This window comes from Miscanthus floridulus, chromosome 6 (assembly GCF_019320115.1).
Source record: "Miscanthus floridulus cultivar M001 chromosome 6, ASM1932011v1, whole genome shotgun sequence".
Taxonomy (NCBI): Eukaryota; Viridiplantae; Streptophyta; class Magnoliopsida; order Poales; family Poaceae; genus Miscanthus; species Miscanthus floridulus.
This window is the reverse complement of record NC_089585.1, coordinates 87593498-87600254: the sequence shown is the minus strand read 5'-3', so window position 1 is coordinate 87600254 and position 6757 is coordinate 87593498. Positions and strand designations below refer to the sequence as shown.

At 46.0% G+C, this 6757-nt stretch overlaps 1 pseudogene; it reads left to right on the top strand.

Moving 5' to 3' along the window:
- The first annotated feature begins 3450 nt into the window (after positions 1–3450).
- On the top strand, positions 3451–5781 carry LOC136460790 (putative pectinesterase 11; annotated as a pseudogene).
- The last annotated feature ends 976 nt before the right edge of the window (positions 5782–6757 follow it).

The window sequence follows — 6757 nt, the reverse complement described above, 5'->3', positions numbered from 1 at the left end:
GATCTTCTCTTTTTCACTTTTGCATTCTCTCTGTGCATCATGGATGGCCTGACTAAGATCATCAGTGGGCTCATCTTCTGCCGCTACCTCTTCTTCAGCTTCCCCATTGCAGTATCATCAAAGGCATCGTATTCAGCAAACCCACGAATAATAATGTTGTCATGATCCCCTTCTTCTTCTTCATCTTCTTCCATTATAACACCTCTTTCTCCATGCTTAGTCCAACAAATATAGTTTGGCATGAAATCCGACGTAAACAGGTGTTCATGAAGGATCCTTGAGCAAGAATAATCCTTCTCATTCTTACATAGAACACATGGGCAGCACATGAAATAATTCAGTGTCTTTGCCTTGGCCACATTTATGAATTCATGCATGCCCCTAATGAACTCTAGGGGCAGCAGTCCGTGTTGTACATCCATTGTCGGTTCATCTGCATTACATGACATACACCACATTAAAAACTTGTAATAACCCATATTATACAATATGCATGATTAGTAGTTAGGGCTAGATACCGAGCCAGCTCGGCTCGTTATGGCTCGGCTCATCATAGCTCGGCTCATTATAGCTCAGCTCGTTATGGCTCATTACACTAACAAGCTAGAAGACTAGCTCGGCTCGGCTCATTAGTAAGCTCGAGCTAGCTTGTTTGGCTTGCGAGCCAAAGCACAAAAAATGCAGTACAGAGCAAACACATCACTTGCATGAATGAAATAAACAAGATACAGATAAATTTAACGATGGAGAATATAATCCATTAACTGATCCACTAACGAACAATTCCATTCATCCATACACAGCTTACAACATCATCTTCTTGCGTTCAATTCGCTCCTCGATTAAAGACTTGCCGCCACCAAAGAAAGCATCCCTGGCACTTCTTCCTCATCATCCATGACTAGCTTGAGATGGGATGCGGCGAAGGAGATGCCGGCAAGCCGGTGAGCTGCGTGTGCAGATGGGAAACCAGAGAGGAGCGTGCGGCGGCTCGGGAAGGGAAAGGGAAATGAGCGCTGAGTCGTTGACTGCGGTGTGGAGTGCGGAACTGCAGACTGCCGACTGCGCCTCCGTGGCTCGGGAGGGCCAGAGGGGAAAGGGAAATGGTGGCTCGGGAGGTGGAAGTGGAGTCAACTGTGGTGTATATTTGTTAGGGTTTCATCCATATTGGGTTGGGCCGAGACTCCGAGAGATATATTGCTATATGGGCCGATTTCAGTTGCTCTGATGTGAAATTTAACTTGCTCATTACGGCTCACGAGCTGGCTCGAGCTAGCTCATTAATTAACGAGCAGGATCAAGCTAGCTTGTTAATTAAAAATTTAAAACGAGCGAGTCGAGCGAGCTAGCGAGTTACGAGTTTTTTGTCCAGGCCTATTAGTAGTTAATTAAAAGATCCAAAATATCCATCAATCAACATGACTAATTAATATCCTATACCACACAGCTATTTCATGTACTCTCGAATATTAATTTAGTAATTAAAGCCTTGATACAACGTAGACAATCCCAAATAGCACGAGACAAACTAAACCTACAATGCACTTCAGCAGAATAAGGATTTCACGACCAATTCCAACTAAAATAGACAGATCATTCTTCTGCTGGTTCATTGCCTTATCATATAAAGGTGCACTCTCATCAGTCACCTTAGTCGCCTTTGCAAGAGATTTTTGGACGTTCTCAACATACTCTTCCTCTTAGTACCAACCGTCACATGATATAGTGTCATCCTACTGAAATTACAACAACAAATCAAGAACTTTAATCAAAATTATCACGAAAAATGGCTACAAACCATAACAAAATATGACAAAAAAATAACTCACTTCGCGATCCAGACACGTGTAGAAGATGCGCCTTTGGTTGGGACCCTTCTTCTTTTCCCTGTACTCCCTCACAGTCTTCTGCCCACACTTGCCGCACGCAATGAGAGGGAGGTCCGGCCTCAGTCGCTTAGGGACCCCATGCGAGGCTGAGGACCCGGAAGTAGTCGCCATTTGTGACTTTCTATACTCATTTTCATCAACTACTATAAATTTCTTATTTTGTGAACCATGAAATTAAATGAGCTATATACTAAAAAAGCTTATATTTTACTATTTCTAAACCATCATGAAATGAGGCAATGAAAGGTGCATACTAGTCTTGATGAGCTACTATAAGCTTCCTTTATCTTTATATTCAAACTATCAAGTGATTTCGAGCTCCAATGGTATATAAATAAAAAAATCCACCATCATTCCTAATCTAAAAAACCATAAATTTCTCTATTTCTGGACCATGAAATGAGCCATGTTAGTGATGAAACATGGGATGATGAAGTTGGTCACCGTTAGAACCGAAGAATTGATGAAGGAATGAAGTCTTCACCAATCCCGCAAGCATGAATTCCTTCCACGAGTAAGAACAAAGAGCAGACAGAGATCTTGAAATGGCTCGGGCTAGGGGAGAAAGAAGGAGAAAGTATATAGCCCGAGATATGTAGTCCCGGTTTGTGGTATAAACCCGGACTACAGGTAGAATTCTAGTCCCGGTTGGAGCCATCAACCGAGAGATTTAGTCACGGCTGGTAGCTCCAGCCGGGACTGGAGGATGACCTTTTGTCCCGGTTTGAGCCACCAACCGGAACTAAAGGTCCATTCCTGCTCATCTTCTGCAAAAGCTATGCCTCTAGCCATCGGGCAAGGGACTTTAGTCCTGATTGGTAGCTCCAATTAAAACTAATTATGTCTTATTCTTAGACCTATAAATGATCGGGACTAAAACCTAAACTCGAAAGTCTAGTAGACGCTGGCCCTTAAGCAACACACTGAACACCGCAAAACATTTCGACCGGCGCAGTCGCAGACAAAAAGCAAATAAAAATTCCAGAACAGCCGCGAGACGTGCTTCTAGTTACGATGACCGCAAGTGTACATATCTATGCAGCTTTTTACATGCATGCATGTGGATAGGACCGACGCCACAAGCCAAGTATTATCGATCAATCATCAGGAAATTCAATTCCTTTGCTCCAAGTGAAGCTACCACGAACACTTTTCGCGCGCAGTCCGTCATTGCACGCCTGGTTATTAGATCGTTTGCATAAATATCAGTAGTTGCTAATTGCGATCCCGTGAAATGTGCGTGGATTTTCCGACGTACTAGAGCTAGTCCGCGGCTCCGCGCAGGCACCAACTTGATCAGTGCCTAGTTTGGCGCGTATCTAGTTTGGCACCAACTCGCGTAACGGAACAGCGCACGCGCATCCGCGCAGGCATGAGAACTCGTTTGCACGTACAAGTACAAGTAGGAGTATGTAGCCAGCGGTTGACCTGGCTACACATAGTATATATATATATGTATGTATACATGTAAACCGGTCTGGTTTCATCTTGCACCGATTCGCGCGAAAGCGAACTGCATGCCTTACGGTCGACTCATCATCATCGTCCGGGACTCGGGAGCATGTTGTTAAATCGTGCCAAGGCGCCGCGGGGCAGCAGCAGGGCCGCGGCAACAGCAGCGCTGCTGGCTCTCGCCGACTGCAGCTTCTGCGCTGCTACTGAAGACGACGGCGTGGGCGGCGGTATGACGGGCTCGTGGTCGCGGCAGCTCGTCCTCCTGGTCGACCAGTCCGGCAAAGGCGACCATAGGAGGATCCAGGACGCGATCGATGCGGCACCGGCCGCGAGCAACAACAACGGCGGCTCCGCCGGCGGCAGCGTCGTCATCCGGATCAGGCCCGGAGTGTACAGGCAAGTGTAGTAGTGAACGACGATGCTACATGTTGATCAACATGACACGCGTGCGTGTTCATTTCTGGATCCACATGTTGATCAAGCTAATATAATCTTCTAGTGCTGCTTGTGTTTGCACTCTCCTCAAATTTGCAGAGAGAAAGTGGTGGTGGACAAGCCTTGCATAACTCTTGTGGGCACGAGCGCCAGCTCGACCGTCATCACCTGGAACGAGTCCTGGGTGGGCTCTGAGAGCCCGACAGTATCCGTGCTAGCCTCCGACTTCATCGCCAAGCGCTTAGCGTTCCAGGTGTGCACATATATGCAGTCTTGATTAATTGGTTCCTGTACTATTAGCATGCATACATATAGCACGGTCTTGAATCTTGATTGGTTCCATTGTTCATTTGCAATGCAGAACACATTCGGGACTAGCGGGCCGGCAGTCGCCATGAGGGTCGCCGGAGACAGGGCGGCGTTCTACGGGTGCAGGTTGGTGTCGTTCCAGGACACGCTCCTGGACGATACGGGCCGCCATTACTACCGTGGCTGCTACGTCCAAGGGGCCACCGACTTCATCTTCGGCAATGGCAAGGCTCTGTTCGATGTACGTACTGTACTTTGTGGATCCATCCATCGATCGATCATCAAAATCAAATCCATATTGCCCTTAATTTCATCCTCAGACTGGACGTTTCTGTATGCCGTGCGCAGAAGTGCCACCTCCACTCCGTCTCGCCGGCCGGCGGCGCGTTCACGGCGCATAAAAGGTCGTCGGAGTCGGAGGACACCGGGTTCAGTTTCGTCGGGTGCAAGCTGACGGGGCTCGGGGTCGGCACGTCCATTCTGGGCCGCCCCTGGGGCCCCTACTCCCGCGTCGTCTTTGCGCTCAGCTACATGTCCAGCACGGTGAGGCCCCAGGGCTGGGACGACTGGAGCGACGCCGACAAACAGAGACAGAGGTGCACATTACATTACAGCTGCTGAAACTGTATCTCGCATACGTGCTCCGATCCTGACGTGTTCTGGTTCAATAATCATGTGGTATGTTTTGGCCGTGTGCAGGACAGCGTTCTACGGGCAGTACCAGTGCTACGGGGAAGGCTCCAAAACTGACGGAAGAGTTGCGTGGTCTCACCAACTGTCGCAGGCTGAAGCTGCACCGTTCATCACCAAAGTTTGGGTTGGTGGACAAGAGTGGCTTCGGTAGAAAACGCTACATATATCACCATATAATTGATCGTATGCTGTGTGGCAACTGTGCGTGTGATTCAGTCCTCTCAGGACGTCTCCATCATTTCTATCTGTTGCGGTATGGGAACCATGGTCAGTTGGTGAGTCCGTGGGCGCCGGCGAACAAACTTGTTTCATACAGGACTCAGTCTCTCTCCGTACCAAACTGCATCATTTTCTATGTTCAGATCGAATTCGTATTTTCGGACAAATTTAAATTCGGTTCAAAATACGGAACATCAAATTCAAAATCGGAATGAAAACGGTTTAGACGTTTTCCGACCGTTTTCTACTTTTCTACTTTTAATTCGGAATATCCCGAATTCAAAATTCGGTTTAAACCGAATTTGGCCCACAAGAAGTCCAGCTTAGAAAATTGTATCTTTTTCATACAATTTCGGATAAAGATGATTTTATATGAAAATTATAGCTCTCGACGAGATCTACAACTTTCTAGTTTCTAGTTTTTTTTTCATTTGAAGTCTTTAAGATGTTCATAAAAATTAAACGAAGTTTCAACAGTATATTAATCGCGTACGAGCGCTTGTTGTCTTAGAAAAATCATGGTGTCAAATGGAGATACTTTTTTGGAAAGTTGTTGGACTTGTTAATTGTTATTTACTTAGTCATGCACTTATTAATTGTTATGTACTTGGTCCTGCGGGTCAATATTCTGTATTGATTTTTCGTATAACGACCGTGTTTGACATAATTTCGCTCGAATTAGTTTATTTTTGAAATTCTTGATATTCCGTAAGTTCGTGTTCGTTTTCGTATCCGGCTTTATCGTTTTCGCTTTCGTTTTCGTATTCGAATGTAGAAGTAGAAAACACTTGAGAGGTTTTCCGACCATTTTCATCACTTAGTTTCATATAGGACTCTGTCTCGCTTTGAAGCCAATCCATTGGCAACGGTGAGACCTCAGTTGTATTCTACACTTTCACTAGCTGTCAAAGCATTTTTACCTCGGCGCGGTGATGCCCCACCAACTGCGAAACAACCTTTCCACTCTGATCGGTAGCCTGCTCTTCCGAAGAAACAAAATATTTCCGACGAACCGTCTCCTCTTCTACGTGACTCAAGGATGAATGCCACTTATAATCGTCTCTTCAACTCGAAGACAAGACCATAGCATGTTGTCACTTTGTGTGATACCGCTGTTCACACGAAGCATGGTACTATCTGCTCTAAGTTTGACTAAATTTATATAACAAAGTATTAACATTCATGATCTCAAATAGATAAACTATAAAAATACATTTCATAAGGTACCTAATAATACTCTTGCGTGACATTATAAATACATCGAAGAACTTAATCAAAGGTATGCTAGTTTGACTTGAGACAACTGAAAATACAGTATATTTCAGGATCGAGGAAGCACTCGCCGTACCCGCACGCCCCAAAACAGGAAAAAGATGTATATATACCCGTTATCTGGTTGTTTTCCAGGGTAAAGTGCATTTGCAGTTACCAAAACGAGTGCAATCGACGTAGCAGAATGGCGATTCTATTAGTTTCTTTCAGATAAGGGAGAGACTAGCGCCCGAACGTCCCGATGCCCGCGCCTGCTGTATGCCCGTTTTGAATAATGATACCTTCAAGGCGTCCATAGATGTAGCTTCGTGTACCGCGTCTGCTACCATGCCCATGGATATAGCTTTGGGCTCCGCGCCTGCTGCCGTGCCTGCTTCAGTGCACACAGGGACCGCTGCGCCCGAGGGGACCACCTCCACCTATGCCACCTTGTCGCGCCTGCTCATGAAACACTTGCAACATAAACCATTTGCTGCAATATACGT